At 40.0% G+C, this 18,918-nt stretch overlaps 1 pseudogene across 1 annotated transcript; it reads right to left on the bottom strand.

Moving 5' to 3' along the window:
- Positions 1 to 1,745: 1,745 nt before the first annotated feature.
- On the bottom strand, positions 1,746 to 18,296 carry LOC145772029 (carboxy-terminal kinesin 2-like; annotated as a pseudogene). The gene is made up of 13 exons (XR_014289273.1): positions 18,071 to 18,296; positions 17,833 to 17,927; positions 10,082 to 10,229; positions 8,647 to 8,730; positions 7,719 to 7,802; positions 6,234 to 6,353; positions 5,622 to 5,772; positions 5,391 to 5,509; positions 4,804 to 4,974; positions 4,183 to 4,314; positions 3,942 to 3,948; positions 3,280 to 3,419; positions 1,746 to 2,106 (listed from the first exon to the last, which is right to left on the bottom strand). The product of XR_014289273.1 is annotated as a carboxy-terminal kinesin 2-like (transcript).
- Positions 18,297 to 18,918: the final 622 nt, after the last annotated feature.

Below are 18,918 nucleotides of genomic sequence, written 5' to 3'. Positions count from 1 at the left end.
TTTAAGCTTGCATAGTTTACGCTCGGGAAAAATGCCCTTTTTCCCATCATTACGCGCGAAAAGTGCCCTTTTTAACATAACTCTCGCGCTAAAAGTGCCCTTTTTTAAAAATTCGCCCACCTAGTCCCAATTTGTGAAAAGATGCTATGTGCTGTAATAACCCTTTCTAATAACAAGAATTAAAAATAATGTATAAAGCGATCCAGTTTTGACATAGTACTGCAAATTACATACTGGTCACTGGGAGCGACAGCCGTTTGCAGTGGTGGATATAAGAATGGGCAAATTGGGCAGTTGCTCAGGCCCCCCCCCACTTTGATTTACGCGCTTTCGAGGCCCCCCAATTTGATTAGCGCGCTAAAATTTACTGCGGTGAAGTATTTTCCTCTTGTATTTACATAACTGAACACTGAAGTCTACAATACTTGTGCATTTTTGCAAATTGTAGTTACTCCCTGCAGTGAATTTACATGCCTCATTATTAAATGTGATCAACTTTGCTGAACCATCATTGTAGCCTCTAAAGGTAACGATGATAATAAACCACTTCAATTCCCTGATACCAGTTTTTTATTACCATGAATCTGAGTTTTTTCAAGCATGCATAGTCGCATAAACTCTTGCTAAAGGGTCTATTAACTGAAAGTATTGGTTTATTAACTGCAAGCGAACCGCACGTCCTTGTAAGCTTGTTGCTGAGGAAGATAAAAGAGCAGCATCATCTACTTCTGCTTCTTGATTGTGGTCATCTTGTTCAACAACATCTTCTGGAAGTGGTTGTCCACGTTTAACTGCATAATTGTGCAGACAGAATACTGCTATTATTATTACCAAGGAGTTGCTGAAATGTGTCCGCAGTGGAACGCGAAGACACCTGAAGCGTTGCTTCAGGACACCAAATGACTGTTCGATTCGAACCCGTGTGTTAAATGTGACTCCTGTTGTATCTTCGTTCCCTATTGTTGGCTGCGTTCAGCACTGGCGTCATTATGTAATGCTTACATGCATACCCACTGTCTCCTAACAAGAGACCGTTTATTTCATTGGTTTCGAGTCTGTCCTGTATGACGCTGTTTTCAAAAATTCTGGAGTCATGAGTTGACCCAGGCCATCGCGCAACAACATCCGCAAAAATGCGATCTGCTGTGCAGATTGCCTGCACATTACAACTTAAGACTGGTCAGTAGCAGTCTTAACTTTTGAACATTTTGATAAGAACTTAAGTATTGCTTAGTCGAAAGTTTAGTTTCTGCATACAGTTTTAAGACATGATTAGTACTTAAGTAGTTCTTATGGCTAAGGACAGCTTAAGTTTAGTTTCTACATTCAACCCTTAATTACTCAAGTAGCCTACATTCATTACGACACTTTTAATTGTATTTTTTGCTGGTGACATAATTTGTTAGTTTCCAACTGTTACTTTGTAATTGCACAGTAGGCTAGATCCTTCGAGGCAACCCCAAAGGCTGCATGAGCTCGAAGCTTTCGAGCAATTGTTTTTTTCGGTATTTTTAAGTTTTTTTTCAAGGTTGAAAGGTTGAGTTTTTGAAACTTTATCCTCAGAGTGACAAAGTCTTTGTTAGGCCATTCTTGGCAGTTTCACCAACTACTCAAAGTCGTCACTTACTTCTGCAAGTCCATTATGGCACTATACGATTAAACAATCCTCACTGAAAGTGGGCTAAATTGTGAGTGTGATGAGTCAATTGTGACTGACTGTATCTGGCAGATGTTGATTTAATACATCAGAGTTTGAAAGCTTATATTTGCTGCAAAGAAATGTCGAAAATACTCAACGCCTTTTTGCATTCACGTCAACCAGGGTTGTCTTTCAACGTTGATTCAACCTCTTCTACAGCTAAATAAGGTCCATTTTAAAGAAAACAAACTGTTGTCAAATATAATCTAGTGAAATTTGATGACTTTCTGTGCGGTGCCGATGTGGCATTTGTTGACAGTGGAAGCGAACCGGAGGGTGTAGACAGTTTCGGCAGTGGCACGTTTCGTGGGGTTCACATTGACCAACATCAATGTCTTGCTGTTACCTCCTAAGCTGTCCATGAGGAGGAAGGTTAGCTTGGAATTCCGGAATGGGATGTGACTGTCCTGGAATCGCAGTGAAAACAGACTGTTGTACAACACTTCATCTCAAGGAAAATTTACTTCAATTATCGATGTGGAGGCAGGGATATCTAAAGAAGGGGATATGAAGGCTCAGAGCGATTGCTGATTCTCATGATACTATAGAAGGGCGGTAGTTGGTACCGCGTTAAACATGCGGTTCTTTTCAAAATTGCAGAAAGTTTTGTAGTGCAGATGGTACACTCAGCTACACAAGACAGTTAGCAAGTGTTATGTAGAACATATTCAAAGAATACTTGTTTGAAAAGACAGTTGAAAGGTTACCAGTTAGCTGTTTTTTTGACAAAACCTTTGCATTTGGCTAGGTGTAAAGCAAGTAATGCGGGTCGTTGAATTAACAAGTGATTATGGGCTTTCATTAAATATCCATACCTGGTGATAATAATACAATGCAGGTTGTCATAACAAAGTTTATTAAATTACTATATGTGCCAATTGTCATTTTACCATAAACAGAGATTATTTAAGATAAATAGAAGCCCTTCTATTGTCAGGCGTAATAAAAGCCTTCATATCCCCTTCTCTAGATATCCCTGTGTGGAGGCAGGGTGTGAGGGCGATTGCGGCACTTGGAGGTGAATCCTGCCACCCTCGGTAACGGGGACATCGCCGGATTAAAACTGGACTACTACTACTATACTCCATTCTAAATGAATTCAAAAGCGAACAAAGATGCATTGCAGTAACTTAACTATCATCTACCAAGATATCAGGACAACGGATGAACAAACAAATTAACAACTTGGAAACCCTGGGAATAACAAAGGAAAGCTAAAAATGAGGAGAGATGAAATTGACAGGGAATGCGCAGTAATCAACTGGTAGCAAGACACACATTCGAATAAATTGGCAGGAAAAAGCTTTCGCTGCAGTGGGCTGCCGCATAGCCTACTGAAGGTTTGTGCCAGGGGAAAAGCATTGCGAGAAGCAGCCATGGCCATTAACTAATCATTCACATGCCTTGTCTGGCGTCAAATTAAGTAAACAGCGGACGCGTTATTTAGGGAAGGGGAGTTTATTTGGCGTTACCCCTCTAGAAGGCAAACTTGTTAATCCAAGTCCCAATATAACTCCTTCACTGACAAGCTTGAACTAACCGCTCACCTTGTTTACCAGAGCGGATATGACGTTGCTTACCTTGTTTGCCAGGGCGGATATGACGTTGCTCAGCTGCGATAGCGATCCGTTTATCTTCTGCGCCTCCAGGAGCCTCACTCCCTGAGATCCGGTTTCGGCCAACCTCTCCGACCCCGCCAGGTCGATCAGATTCAGCGACGCTGAAGTGACGTAACACCATAATGCGTCATTATCAAATAGAAAGAAACTTAAAATCAAATTTAAAACCTCAGTTCCATTGAACTTTGATCAGCGGGAAAGATTAAGTTAATGTTTATTTTGTCGTAGCCAGGCTTACACCCGATGGTTGAAGATTTAGATTAAGTGAACGGGAAGGCAAGGAAGCCAATCTTCATATCCACCTCCAGGCATGCCTTTAAGTGTCCTGCCACAGACACATCCGCATGCTCTTGAGCGGTGTCGAACCGGCACCTTTTCGATTGCCGTAACAGTGTTCTCACCACTCGGCTATGCAGCCGACATTAAGTTAATGAAGCCATTTCTCTAAACTTTGCCCCAACTTCTACTGTAATCATATCACCAACTGCTTTGCTAAAACATAAGAGCGTGCTTTGGAGGAATTTCGAACCGAAAAACTTTCGATTATCAACGTAGATCAAAATATATCGAGTGACTACCTTTACCTGGCACAGCGTATCTGCATTGAAGCAGATGAATTTCACCTTCAAGCTTTCCAGATGTATGTAAAATTACCAGCCCAATTGCCACTGCAAAGTAGAGTAGCCCAAACGTCACAAGTGTTGAAACAAGACCAAAATTGGACAAATACGCGTAAAAATATAATCACGATCGAAAAAACTTTGCTGAAAATCGAACGAAACAAAATGAAAAAAAAACTCGACTGCTAAAATTTTTCCGCGATTCCAAGACAAAACTAACAACAGTACTGGAAACCCTGCTCACCTTCTATGCCGTTGATGAATTATTTGCTTTGATCTTGAGCATGAAGACCGAGTGGGATCTAGACGATCGGTCGTTCGCGTTCGTCGCCGCGGTAGCTCGCTTCTTCTTCGACTGCGCCAACAACTTGCGAACCTACGAGACATTAACGAAGTAAATGAATAGTAACAGCGTAGACCACCAATACTGTAAAACACAAGTACTGTATAACAAATAACAATACATTCACTGTATCGCTGTGGTTTCCAACACTTCAGTCATGGGTTATTTTCAATGTACTAAAAGCCTGTGGACCAAAACTTTCTAAGGGCGATTTTTAATGCTGAAATTTGTGTATTTTTTCTGAAATCATATCAGTCGTGAACCCCTGGATGTCTGTGAATCACATCAGGTTAAAAACCACTGGCCAAGATTTAATAAACACAGCCTGTAGAATGTAGATTGTGCTTATTAAATTCCTGGATAAGACCAAGAAAAACAAGGGCGTCGAGCAAGCAAAAACGTTTCTCTACCAATTAAAGCACCACACTAAAATGCAGAAACACGAACTGTCCAATTTGATGAGGGACAGAGATGTTTAGAGAAACTGTCCATGGTATCCAGATGAATGCACACCAGCCCCACCTGACTGAAGTTGTCCACAGTATGCTCCGTCAGATTCTTCACCCAAACCCGTTGCTGCTGGCCAGACTTTCTAACAGTCTTGATCTCCAGCTTCTGCGACTCGCTGCCGTTGGAGAGAAGATCTTGCAGGGTCTCCCGGTAAATTTCGACATGTTGGACAGCTAAGGAGTACTGGAGAAAAACATCGAAAATGTATGTTCCAATGTGATATGACGTTTTTAGATGGGGAAGCACCACAACAGCCATATTGCGTATTTCACACCAAACGTGGATGATAAAAGCAAGCCCATCGAATTATATGACAGTTTGAGAACGTGGCATCTGTGAATAACGCCTTTAAAACAAAAGCAAGCGGGTTAAGCAACATAAACCTGTTTTATACAAAATTTCTGGAAGGTATTTGTTGTTTCTTTCAAACCCGAATGCAACTTGTATTGTGTATGCTCTTGAACGACCGAGTATTGTACTATACGATTGCATTAAGCAAGCAAATTTTTCTAAATCAATTTTACAGAAGCAATGAGTTGATAAAGCGGAGCGAGCAAGAATTATGTTTGTTGTAAAGTGATGTCACAATGACGTCATACCTCCCAATCGAATTTCTTTTTCTCCTCGCACTTTTGAAAGATCAGTCTCATCGCCCTAGGGATGATGCCGTCCCCTCCCCCCTGCCCATCATCCACTCCCTCCATTGTGTACGTTTTGCCTGGAAACGAGACACATGAGAATGTGGTGTACAAAAACACATGAAAATAAAGGTTAAGAGAACGTAGTAGTAAAAGTCCGTAAAGGCGTAAAAGAATCGAGTAGAAACTAACCGGCGCCTGTCTGTCCGTATGCGAATATGCACACGTTGTATCCGTCCATCGCCGACTCCACAAGCTGGGACACTTCAGCGAACACTTGCTCCTGCGTGCCACTCGCATTGAACACTTTGTCGAATGAATACGTGAGGAGCTTTTTCGTTTCCTGCAAGTCACTGACGTCATGAGGAGCCAATACAACAGTGCAAGAAAAGTGGGGAAAGCATCTAAAACTGCCCCCTCTATCAAACAAAGAGTAGGATCGATAATTCGATTGTCAACACAGTGCTAGGCAGGAAAGCAACGAGCCAGACTTGCATGGTATGACATAGACCTGCCGGAAGAATAATATAAGATGATAATGATAATTGATAACATTACACAATAAATAATTTGTCGCCTGTACCAACAGCACTTGCAACAAGGTTGTGCTACGTGGTACCCGGTCATTTGGTCGACAGGACGATGGTCAACAGAACGAATCGATTCATTTTAGGGTTAGGGTTAGTTGACTAACCTTAACCCTAACCTAACCCTAACTCTAAAATGAATCGTTCTGTCGACCTAACCTCCTGTCGACCAAATGTCTGTCGACCAAACGACCGTACACCGTTCTACGTCACTTACATTGACGATCGCAAGAGACTTGTAATCGCTCCCCGGGAAGCCAATATGGTCCATTGGGCCAAACTCAGCTTCTTCTTTCTTCGACAAGGGCCTGACCCGGCAAAATACCCGGATATTGCCCTACGTCATTGATGAGATAACAATTATTATAATTATTAGTTGCGTCAGACAAAGCTGTCCAGTGTCCATATCCAAAACAATAATACACAAACTGCAAACGAACAAAGGTCACAGAGAGCCACTTTGGATGTCGTCAGTTTAAAAGCACATTAAACAGACTATCTACTGTTGCAAATTTACACACAATGAGTGTTGGAAGAATTGAAAGTATTCAGAACAATAAAAACAATTAGATGACATCAGGTCTGATATAAAGTGATTTGAGGAGTGAATGCAATGGTTGATAAACAAAAACGGTTATAGGTGAATTGTTCGTAAACAATTGTTCGTAAACAGTTGTTCGTAAAATTAATTCTTTGTAAATCATTTCTTCGTGTACATCAATTGTTCGTATCAGGTGATAGGTCAATTGTTTGTCAACAATTTTTCAGCTGTTACTCAGGGTCGCCGGAAGCGAGGGGCATCATGGAGGGACAGGGGGGCAATGGTGCCCTTTTAAAGTCATGTAAGCTGCTGCACATTTTGCAATATAACAATTTCTGCTATTCTCTTTTAGCCTAATTATAACACAAGCCAACAAAAAATTTTTGGCACAAATAAAGGTGAGAGTCATTTTAAAGTATTTCAAGGCCCTTGATTTCGAAAATGCACTTAGTTTTTTCGAATTGGCTCTAGTTTTCGAGATATTCGACAATGAAAATATTTTTGAAATCGTTAATCAAAAGCTTTCAATCAAAAGCTCAAAATAATATTCACAGCACAAATTCTGCAACACAGTCGGTTACATCATTATAACATAGCATGATGTCCTTCTTTGTATGCCGGACACTTGTATCATTACTCGATAGTGAGCTGATAGATGAGCATTATCGCTATAACTTATCTTAAAAGTTTTAAAAAAATTGGCCTTTCAGCAACAAAAGTGCCCTTTTTCATAATCCTAACCCGTGCAGGACATTTCCTTTGAAAATGCTCACATTTCCAATAAGTAGTTTCTTGCCCTTGTGCGTTAAGTGCACTATAATCTTTGTAATAAAGCTGGTCACCATACAAAAGTTTTGGCTTTCCTTTTTTGCTGCCATTCTCAATCAGGGAATCTACAGTCTACACTCTGTCTGCTCGTCTACAGCACGTCACATCTAGCACATCTCTAGCATACGCTACCCTAATTAATTGTTTGTAAAGAATTGTAACTGTTTTACGAACAATTAGTATTACGGTCAATTGCATGTACGAAAAAATGCTTTACGAAGAATTGTGTTACGTAGAATTAATTTTACGAACAATTGTTTTACGAACAACTGTTTACGAAAAACACGTCCGACTCCACAAAAACATGTTTTTCCTCAATAAAGCACCAAGCACCTTCAATTCCATAACAGTGTTCTTTAATTGTATTCTCTCTGTCTCCGATCGATTTAATTCTTTTTTGAGACGACTAATCTCACCCTGGTGAAAACAATAAAGCGTAAACAACTCAATTTATCACAATTCGGTCAAGCTAAGTTTTGTGGTGTTATTTTTGTCGTGGTAGATTCCAAAAATCTTAGGTGTGCACTAGAGATGTCGATATCAATATTTTGGCCGATACCGATATCACATTTTATGCCGATACCGATATTTTGGCCGATACTTTAGTGTTACAATAAGAAGCAATTTTGGTATTTGCAAGGAATTATATCAAATGCTAAGTTTTACCTTATTTGCATAAAACCATTAAAAGACCTGCCTTGAAATAGGCTATCATTTTAATCTGAGAGAGAACTCTCAATAAATACACCCAGGTAAATACAACCATTAAAAGACACAAACAGTAAAATTGGTAGTTTTTTCAAGAGTGACGTTGTCATATCCAAGCTAATGTCGGTGGTTGAAGATTTAATTAAAGCGGACAGAGGCTAAGTCGTATAAAAAATAAAGAGCCTGAAATGTAGATACTAAACTTCTGTTTGGCAAGCGTTTCGAAAACTAAACTGTTTTCATCGTTAGTACTACTATTAAATGAAAGCAGTCTCAGGTGCCGATTGCTAGCTTTCAAAACGTTTGCTGAACATGAATTTAGTATCTACATTTTGGGCTCTTTAATTAGATTGACTTGGCGTTCTATCCATTTTGCTCTGCTACCTACATCGTGTTTTATGAAAACGTTTAGTTTTCTGCCAGGTACGTTTGAGCTAAAAGTATCCTTTGTCGTGAGTGCAGCAAGGACAAGCAACCCGTTAAACAAGCAGGACTCATGACTCTAACTAAAATATTCATACTCTTTCGTCGCTTTAGGAAGAAAGCCGCCTACCTTCAATTCCATAACAGTGTTCTTTAATTGTTTTCTTTCTATCTCAGATCGGTTAAGTTCTTTTTTGAGACTACTAATTTCACCCTGGTGAAAACAATAAAGCGTAAACAACTCAATTTATCACAATACAATATATATCCATATCCAAAACAATAACACACAAACTGCAAATGAACAAAGGTTACAGAGAGCCACCTTGGATGTCGTCAGTTTAAAACCACATTTAAGAAGCAATTTTGGTATTTGCGAGGAATTATATCAAATGCTAAGTTTTACCTTATTTGCATAAAACTATTAAAACAAGCTTTGAGTTGGCATAATTTATTAAAAACTCAAGAATCCAATCTCAACCGCATTATTGTGTCATATACATAGTAGGTATTGGTAATGAAAGGCCATCGTAATTGAGGACTGGGGTATAAGGGAAGAAACATTACAGTACATCATGATTGAGGTTTCTGAAAAGTTAATACAGTAAAGGGATTCCGCATGCTCTCCAAATAGGCTATTATTGATAATAAGATGTACAATTGTACATGTAAAATGTAAACCAAGTCATTTGTGTAGTTGTACAAAAACTATTCGACAAGTAGGCTAATGTGCAACCTAAAGGCGCTTGTTTGGTTGAGAAGCTTTTGCCAGGCCAAGACTACCCAGGTACCAAAAATGTGTAATTTTGCATCGTTTTTACGTTGCTAAACGTTTAAAAAAAACATGTAACTTGGTTGTTTTCAGTAAGCTGGTTCTATCAGTTTGTGATTTAATTTCCACCTTTCGTTGTAATAAACTCATCAAGCTTAAACAATGTCGGAGTAAGTAGGCTGCGCAATGAACTCCCACAGTTATCACCACTTGCTGCTGACAAGTCAAACAATATCTATGTCTTTTGATGTTGCCGATTTGTGTCACATTTTTGTGTTGTTTTTTTTTTTATAGTGATTGCTCTTCGCTATTTCTGTTGCGTTACTTGGTGTAGTGTAGCACGTGTCATCACGCACCTCCATCTCTTGACGACAGCGCAGTGTGAGTTTGTGGATTGTCATTTAGTACATATCGATTAATGGATTATTTTGTTCCACTGAACTTCAAAGTCAAAACGTATTTGTTTACCACCACCACTAAACCACTTGTGACGATCGAATTTGTTAATTTTAATTCATGTTTAGATGATGTCACGTCATTACGCCGATTTGAGATATAATTTCATTCATGACGTCGTGTGGATGAAAAACTTTTACAAGTTTTATACTATGCTGAGAGTAAAAAAGAAACGCAAATGATAAATAGGCCTATTGGAGAAATTGAGTCTCCTTCACAACTTAAGAATCGAACAACACAAAACTGCCGAAACAAATTCTAGTGCAATTCGCTATTACCACAGCGAACTCGCAGCGTCAGGCTGAACAGGTAGTTAAAATCTACAATGTAAAGTTACTTCTTTATTTTGGCACACTTGTTCCATCCTCTGCTTTACCTCTTCAGCGACCGGATGCTCTTGGAGGAGCTGGTTGAACTCAGCGACATGTTCATCATACTTCGCGGGTTTGCATCTCTGTGCTCTAGCGTCAAGACCGTCGCTGTCTCTGGAACGAATTGTTAAAAAACAACATAATATAACGTTGACAATACATAGGTTGGATTGCCATGTTGGCCATACTAGAGACGACGCCCAACATGATGCTAAACAAAGTTCCTGTCAAATACTGCACAATGGAGCCCGTTGATCACAGTGGATCGGCTTTGAATGTGCTCACAAGATGACTGCAGAGGTGATACGGGCATGTGTTGATAAGGACTCGTCCAAACATGTGGTTTGAAGTTAATGACAACAGAGGAAGATCGAAGTTGAGTTGGAGAAATGATGCGAAGGGAGATACATGTAGCGTTGGGTTGGAGATATGCAGTTGGGTGATTATTGGTGGAAAGTTGTTTCGAGCAAAGCAGCCAATCTTCGCGCCAGGAAACGAAAAAATGAAGTGGTGTCCGACACTTCATGGAAGACCACGGCACAGGTAATTATTAACATCAAGCTCTACTACAATTTAAGATACATGAAAAACATATTTCGATTAGTAGTAGGCCTACTAAGTAATCAGTACTGAATGTATTAGAAAATCTTTGACATTGCTGAAACACTTTCTAAAACCTGCGCATGCCAGGCGAGACGTGACAGCAGGAACCACGGGTGGAGACTCACTCTTGGCATGGAAAAAAGTAGCGCCTCTCCCGCTACTTTGGAAAATAAATAGCGCCGCTACTGCAGCCGATACTCCAACTGAAAAGTAGCGCCGCTTTCGCTACTCTCATCAAAAAAGTAGTGCGCTACTGCCCACCTCTGCATATTATACGAGTATATTTCGATTCCAAAAGGTAACCGGGACTTGGCCAACTCATCAGCATGTCAACTTATTTTCATATAAAATGCAAGTGAAGTGACATGGTGGCGAAGGGCATACGTCGCATAGAAGCGTGGTTTATGGTTGACCAATTCAGCTCTAGTGCTAGCCTAGCACATAGGATAGCCTATATTGAACAAATGAGGAAATTCAATACAGACTTGAAGTAAACAGTGTTTCAAACATGCACAAGGTCGTGTATTCTAGTACAGCAGCTGGAAGCAAGCATCACAAAAAGCTCTCAGTTGAAATATACATTTTAAATAATATTTTCAACCTGGCGTTCTCACCGAAGTGCATTAGCGGCATCGTGTTGCTCAAGTTTTGGTTCATAATCGACATCGTACTTGAGACCTGTGGAATAAATGGAAATTTCCATTTGCGAATTGAGCAACTTTTGAAAACTTATCAATCTTTTGCTCTGTCTGAAAAAATGTTATTGCAGGAAACCAGGGAGCATGGATCAAATTATTTCTGTTTTTGTTTTGTTTTTTGCTATTTGTTTTTTGGGTTTCGTGGCCGTGCTAACTACTGATATATAGCCTACTACATGATTTTCCATTTAGGCACGGTTTAAACCTTTCAAGGTTTTGCCACCTTTTCCCGTTCATTAACGTGCTGGTAGTGTTACGTCGTATTTTTCCGTCTCCTTTTCTATGTGTAACAACTAAATTCGGATTCCCTAAGTAGCACCTGGCAACCCCTGCTGTCTTACCTCGAGGTGTGATCGCCACGTCATAATTGCATTTGCGACTTTACGTTCGTTACTACGTTTCTTTGTTCTTTTGAGTTTTGTTAAGTAGCAGTAGGCTACATGTAAAGATCAGCTTAACGTTTACAGCAACTGTAGTTAGCGACTGGTAGTTAATTCGAGCTATTAACGGTGCTGCTATTCTTTAGTTGAATAAGAGTTAGCCTACTGCGTTAACGTACTGTGTTGTTGTAGTCTGTGCAGCAATTTCATCTGTCGTTGCCGTTGGCCTATGTGGCCAAATCAGTGATTATCACAGTTCACCAGTGACGATCGGTGAGGGAAAGCAGTGCTTACCTGAGCGAAAACTATGCAAAATATAATGACTGAATTCTAGGTTTAACTTCTTATTATTTTTATCAAATCTATTTTAACTTGAAAATTACTGTGTTCGTGACTAGAATTACTCGTAACTCTTGTGAGTATCTAAGTCCTCACCAAACCGCATTTCTTGCCTATAAATGCCAATTAACGCAAACGCTTTTGTCAGAAACCATCACTGAAGCTCCAGGGAAATCAACTTTCAAAAGTGCTTACCTTACATTGAAAAACGCCTTCGTTTTATCCAATCCTCAATCGTTTTGCAAAACGACACCAGCTGCTTAGCCAATCAGATGTGTTATCTGGTGTTATGGTTAAACTTGCTTTCCCAGTGACGTCATGCGTATCTCATAGCCGCTGCTTTTGGTTTCAGGCGAAAGGAAATCAGCCTCTACGCATGAGTGATTTTCGGGCTTGTAACTATAGGCTACTGAGTACGCTGAAAATAAAGCTGGTTCTCTTACCAAAAAAAACATAGATTCTACAATAAGACATGCAATTCCAAAGGGTACATTAACCAACCAGTACTGAAACAGCACAAGTGTTTTTTAAATTCTTTGGGTCAATAGACTGACATCACAAGTTCAGAGCAAACATACTTGTGTTCTTCAAGAATGGACTAGCTTAATTTATAGGCTAATTATTTGCTCTTTACTAGTGCACCAGTCCAATGCATGTTGTAAATGCTTACAGATGACATTGACAATAAGTTTTTGTGCTCAGTCTAAAAAAGCAGCCAACATTCTAGACTAGTCCCAGTTTGATTGATTGATTGAATCTTTATCCTCGGACTGGGAAAGTCCGAAGATTTTGTTTTGGAAATGCTCTCAGAGCGCACCAAATTGGAAGTGTTTTTCAAAATTTTCTGGGGGAGGCCCCCCAGCCCCCCCGCTGGATGTGTTGCCTTCGGCAACACGCCTTCGGGCTTCGCCCGACGGTTACGCCCCTCGTGCCTACTACCTTGCTGCAACATATTTCCAAGTTGCTTTCCCAATGGTTTAAGCCACCGAACGTCACTGCAGTTCACGGTAAGCTTAACATCCTATTGCAACCTTTGCGATAGACTAGGCCAACGTAGGGGGGCCCTTCAAAAGTCGGGGCCCGGCGCACCTGCACTCTCTGCCCCCCCCCCCTAAATCAGGGCCTGCCAACGTAGACTACTACAACAGTTTCTTTAACTTTGCTAGGTGTTGTTTCTTTCTGTATTTATATAGAATCAATCTATGTTTCTAGTTATAACACCAAATGGTACGTAATCTTTAGGAAAATGCTGCTGTTAAATTTTTAGCTTAAATTTAGCCTATGGTTTTTAGGTTTATTTGTGGCATATTCAACGCGGAGATCACAAAATGTGAAGATGGAATGGAAGATGGAAGAGATTTCTGAGATGGAATGGAAGATAGAATGGAAGATTTCTAAGATGGAATGGAGATGGAATGGAAGAAAATCTCAGGATGGAAGATGGAAAAAACGTCTTCCATTCCATCCCATTCCCTGCCACAGGGAACGTGATAGGCTACATATACATCAAGTAAATGTTGAGGAGAATGGACGCGCCTCCAGCAAATAATTGTTTGTTTAAATTTGGGTTGTAGCCTTAACAGTGCTTCCTGAATTTTGGTGTCCAATTGGGATTTGCTTTTGCGTAAAATTTAAATGAGTCAGCAGAGAATTTTTGATCTGTGCAAAAAGAACACTCCATGATAAGGTCTTTGGCAGGGGCGCGGGAACGATTTCTGACTGGAGGGCAGCATTATGAAAAAAGGGCACTATTATGAAAAAAGGGCACTTTTGTTGCTGAAAGGCCAATTTTTTAAAGTTTTGAGAAAAGATATAGCGATAATTCTCATCTATCAGCTCACTATCGAGTAATGATACAAGTGTCCGGTATACAAAAAAGGGCATCATGCTACGTTATAATGATGTACGGTAACCTACTATGTGGCAGAATTTTGTGCCGTGAATATTATTTTGAGGCAAAAGTGATAGATTATAATTGGCAGTGGCTATTTGACCGGCTCCGGTCTTTGAATCTGAAACACTATTTGACCGGTCATGACGTCACTACATAAGCACTTTTTTCTTTTAAAGCAAAAGACGATAAGCGCGTTAAGTTTTAAATTCAACACGATTTCTTCAACTGAGTCCGTGGCGCATACGTAACGTCTCGGGCTGCCATTCTAGAGGGAATGAGTTCGATACTATCCGGAATCGATCTTTTTTTTTTTAACTAAATTTTGACCCAAAGTGCATTTTTGTGGTCAATTTTTAATTTGAGTAGCCTACAGCCCATTTTTTTAAATCTTTTCAAATGTGAGTAATAAATTTAAGTTTTTTTAATTTGTGAATAAAAGAATAACAGTTAACCTCTCAAGTACATGTAGCTCCACACAGAGTGAAATTTACATGCCTTTTGACTCCTTTTTATTTCTTTAAAAGTAATATCTAAAAAGACATTATTGACCCAAAAAGAATGTCTAAAAAGACATTATGAAAAGCAACTACGAACAAAGGCCAGTGTTTCGATCTCCCGACCTCTTCAGCGTAGCGTAGTAAAGTGAAAGTGGAAAGTTGTCTTGAAGGGTTGGTTGAGATGATGATTTGAAACTTGACTGATTGTTGTGCGACAATGAGACTGGATTTAATTTTTAACTTCGGACTTCAGCGAAACGTAATCTTACAGCCTATTAGAAGGTGTGATTTTTTCAGAGAATTTGTGTTAAGAAATGAAAGGAATTTGTTAAAAATAAAGACTAGAAAAAACTTTTTTAATTCGTTTTGAAATTTTTTTATTCATTTGTTGATACATTCATATCAGTTTGTATCCTTTTATAGTGAAAAAAAAAAAAAAAAGAACGCTTCCGGATAGTATCGAACTCATTCCCTCTAGAATGGCAGCCCGAGACGATACGTATGCTCCACGGACTCAGTTGAAGGAAACGTGTTGAATTTAAAACTTAACGCGCTTATCGTCTTTTGCTTTAAAAGAAAAAAGTACTTATGTAGTGACGTCATGACCGGTCAAATAGTGTTTCAGATTCAAAGACCGGAGCCGGTCAAATAGCCACTGCCATTATAATTAGGCTAAAAGCGAATAGCAGAAATTGTTATATTGCAAAATGTGCAGTCTTACATGACTTTATAAGGGCACCATTGCCCCCCATTCACAGAAAAATTGAGGTGCATCCCCCCCCCTTCCCCCCGTTTCCGGAGCCCCTGGTCTTTGGTGGCATTTTTCTTTAAGTTCCTAAAATTCAGATGCTCCCGTACGTTCGTGGTCAAATGTCTGGTGGACTGGACATACCGATGTACCGTATGTCAATGCCGAATCACACGGACGTGTAAATCTGTACCGTATACGACATTTGAGCAGAGAGACAAAGGCGTCTGGGACTTTAATTGAAAATACGAACTAATTTTGAATGTTTTGTAAGTAGGAAAAATGTCCACATCAAATTTACTGTTTACAAAATTACTGTTTTGTTTCAAACTGTTTTCGTGCTAGCTGTTGTTTTCGCACTTATTTGTGTTGGCAAACGGAAAGCTAATTCTATTTTGTCATAGCCTACATGACGAAAAAGTCGAGATCTATAGAAGATTGTGAGAGTGGACTTAGGGATGAGAGTGCTGATGGTTTTAATAGCATGGGGTTCACTAGGCCAATTTCTAATCTGATTGAGAGAACGAATCTTTATGTATCGGCAACCGGTGGGTTGTGGGCCGTGAGTGTCTTTAAATATTAATCAAAGGGACCGGCATTGGCCTACTGTCACTATTGTCGCAAATCACTCGGCCAACATTTCTAAATTAGCCCCCCCCCTAAATTTTTTTCTGGGTGCGCTACTGGTGCACATCGTTCCATTTGTAGCCTACATACCATACTATTTTTGAAAGTGATTTTAAGAAAATTTGTTGAAAAATCATGAGAAATGCAAATTTTGAGTGAAAACCATGGCTAAAATGGAAATATTACCTCTCCCATTTTTGGTTATACTTGTACGCTGATGCCTTCCGTGGGCCGCACATAACAGTTTAGCAAAAAGTCAAAATCATGAAAAGTGGACTTAAGTCAGTCTTGAATTAAAGCGGCGATATGTTTGTACCATCTTATTCTGAAACCAAGTGGTTGCATTGATTTGTTGTATTATAATGGAATGGCTCATAAATAGTTAGGCTAAACAATTTTGCACCTAATGATCTCTCAATTGTATTTTATTATGTTTTAGGCTATTCTATTTTTAACTTTCTATCTGTTTCTCATTTTCTTGTATATGAAAATGAATCTAAATCCAACAACAGCGCCTGCTTATCAAGATGATGAAGCATTTCCAAAGACACTGTGAGTCGGGCGTGTTTCATTTAGCGGACATGACAAATTTATGTTTATTGTAGCGAGGGTCTTACACCTAATAAATGCATGTTTTTTGTAGTACTTTGGTCCGAGTAGCGGTAGCCGGTAGCGCGCTACTTTTGTAAATTGGTAGCGGTAGCGCGCGCTATTTTGGTCCAAGTAGCGGGTGCCCACCTCTGATAATATATGTAAGCCGTAAGGTGAAGAATTTCAAAACTCCCTTACTTTTTCGGACTGATTCGTCTATTGAGCAACACAGAAAGTGATTTGATTTGCCGATGTAGATTGATGGAGTATTATTAAGGTTCAGCTCTTTTCACTTTCCTCAAAATAAGTGTAAACGCTTGGTTGGCTGACTGGCTGTCGTAAAAAGATAAACCATGACCACGGATAGACAGGTAGCCATAACCCCACCCACTGATGGCGTCGACCAAGGGCCTTCTAAGGGGGTGGTCGGGTCAAAACACACTGTGCAGCAAAAGAGGGTTGTGGTGATGTCACACCCACACCAAAGCTTATTAATCAAACCAATTTGTATCTTTCCAGGTCTTCTGTTCGGTTCCACCTACCTAGTAACCGGCACTCCATCGACTTCACCACGGTCGATCTGGATTTCATCACGGTCAGTGCCTTACCACACTATTCGTACATTTCAACCCCCGTTCGGTTGCGCACGATATATCTTCCAACTTGACAGACTTCCTTTTTCTTCTTGCGTTTGAGGCCGCCGCAAGTCACGTTGTTACATCCAGGCACAGCAGCCAAAGCATTGTGTGTTCATCGAGTGTAGTTGGGTCTACATGTCTATCCTTGGGTCGGCATACAGGACATTGATAGAGAATGTGGTAACTGGTATGCCGTCTGAAAATCTGAGCCACATACACAAGATGGTGAGTTGGCGAGGCCCCATTGGAACATGTTGCTATTGAAACAGCCCACCCCAGTTCGCAAGCGATTGAGCACCCATTCCTTCCGAGTTTGTTCTGCTCCTGGTGGAGCATTGATATTGGGGAGGACCGTGATTGAACTGGCCTCGCGACTTCTTTCCATTTACTATTCCAAACTTCGGAAATGTGGAAGTTAGATTTACAGATAGCTGCAGCGTGGCGGGAAAAAGGGCGTCGAGATTTCAAGCGCTGGGGCTTTTGGGAGAAGCTTTGTGGAGAAGCTTTGAGAGCTTTGTGGAGAAGCTACCAGGCCCTTCCATGCTGTGTCTTCACTCTCGTACGTTTGGTTGTGGCGAAAAAGTTTTTCAATCTTGTTAGTCCGCTGAGTACTTTCGCCATCCATTATTTGAATCGGTGACAGCATAAGTTGTTTACATCAAGAATGTGCCCTGAAATTGTGTCAAAGTTTAACCTACTAACCTCATTGTTTCTATGACAGGCGTCTCAATTACCACATAATTTTGCCGTCCATGTCCTCTCAGCCCTTCATGGGGACGCCATAAGTGAGTCTCCACCTGTGGTTTAAGTTTTTATAATTTTAAAGTAGAATACTCCTTTTTGGATTAGGCTACTATATAGGTTTCAACTGTCAACAAAAGATTTTCGTTTAGAAATAACCCGATCTGTTGTAGTTTGAAAATATAAGCAGACAGCTTACTGTATTCATTCGCTGTTCTCTTCCAATAAATTTGGTCACTTAAACGTGATTGGAACATCGGCAAGTCTTGAAATAATTCTTTGTTTCTGATGAGATTAAGATAAAACGGAGGAAAACAATGGAATTTCACAATTTCCAAAAGATCCGAAATATTTTTTTTCTTGTTCGGAATATCATGACTCACCCATTTCATAATTCCCTCATACACTGCTTTCACTTTGTAAACCTGTAAAGGTTACAATCATCACGTTAAAAATTGAAATTAAAAAATTGAGGTACAGTCACTTCCACAACCGAAGCGCATCTGTAGACCTCCTGCTCGAAAGAATCCCGTCATGCTTCTAAAATCTAAATGAAATAAAACATGGTAGCTAATATTAGTCACCTCTCTGCAGGTCTGCTGCTCATTCTTCTTACGCTGAACCCTAAAGGCCAACACCTTTAATTAATTATCATAAGTGGACCTGAGGAAATGACCCCTGTTGTAGGCCAAGCACTGGGTGATACAAAAGTTGTGAAGTTTCATAAGAAGCAGCGGTTTGTTGCTTATTGTTATCATTGCTAAACTGCTCAAACCACATACATTGGTAATCATCAATCAATCATTTTATTTTTTGTCTTTAACGCGTCCGGGACGAAAAAGATACTAACTACAAAAATCGATATAGACCTACCTGTAACGTACGAACACGCACACAGCGTGACGGTAATTGTATTCAGCTGTCGACGACAACGACAGCTACGACAACGAACAAGCGACGGTGAAGTGAAGAAGAAGGTTTCTGTGACAACACAGCAAAACAACGATTAGCAAACAAAACTTACGAATTAGGCTTAATGCGGAATTA

Source organism: Aplidium turbinatum, chromosome 6 (genome assembly GCF_918807975.1).
Source record: "Aplidium turbinatum chromosome 6, kaAplTurb1.1, whole genome shotgun sequence".
Taxonomy (NCBI): Eukaryota; Metazoa; Chordata; class Ascidiacea; order Aplousobranchia; family Polyclinidae; genus Aplidium; species Aplidium turbinatum.
Note: the sequence above shows the minus strand (reverse complement) of the source record. Positions and strands in the feature narration are given on the sequence as shown.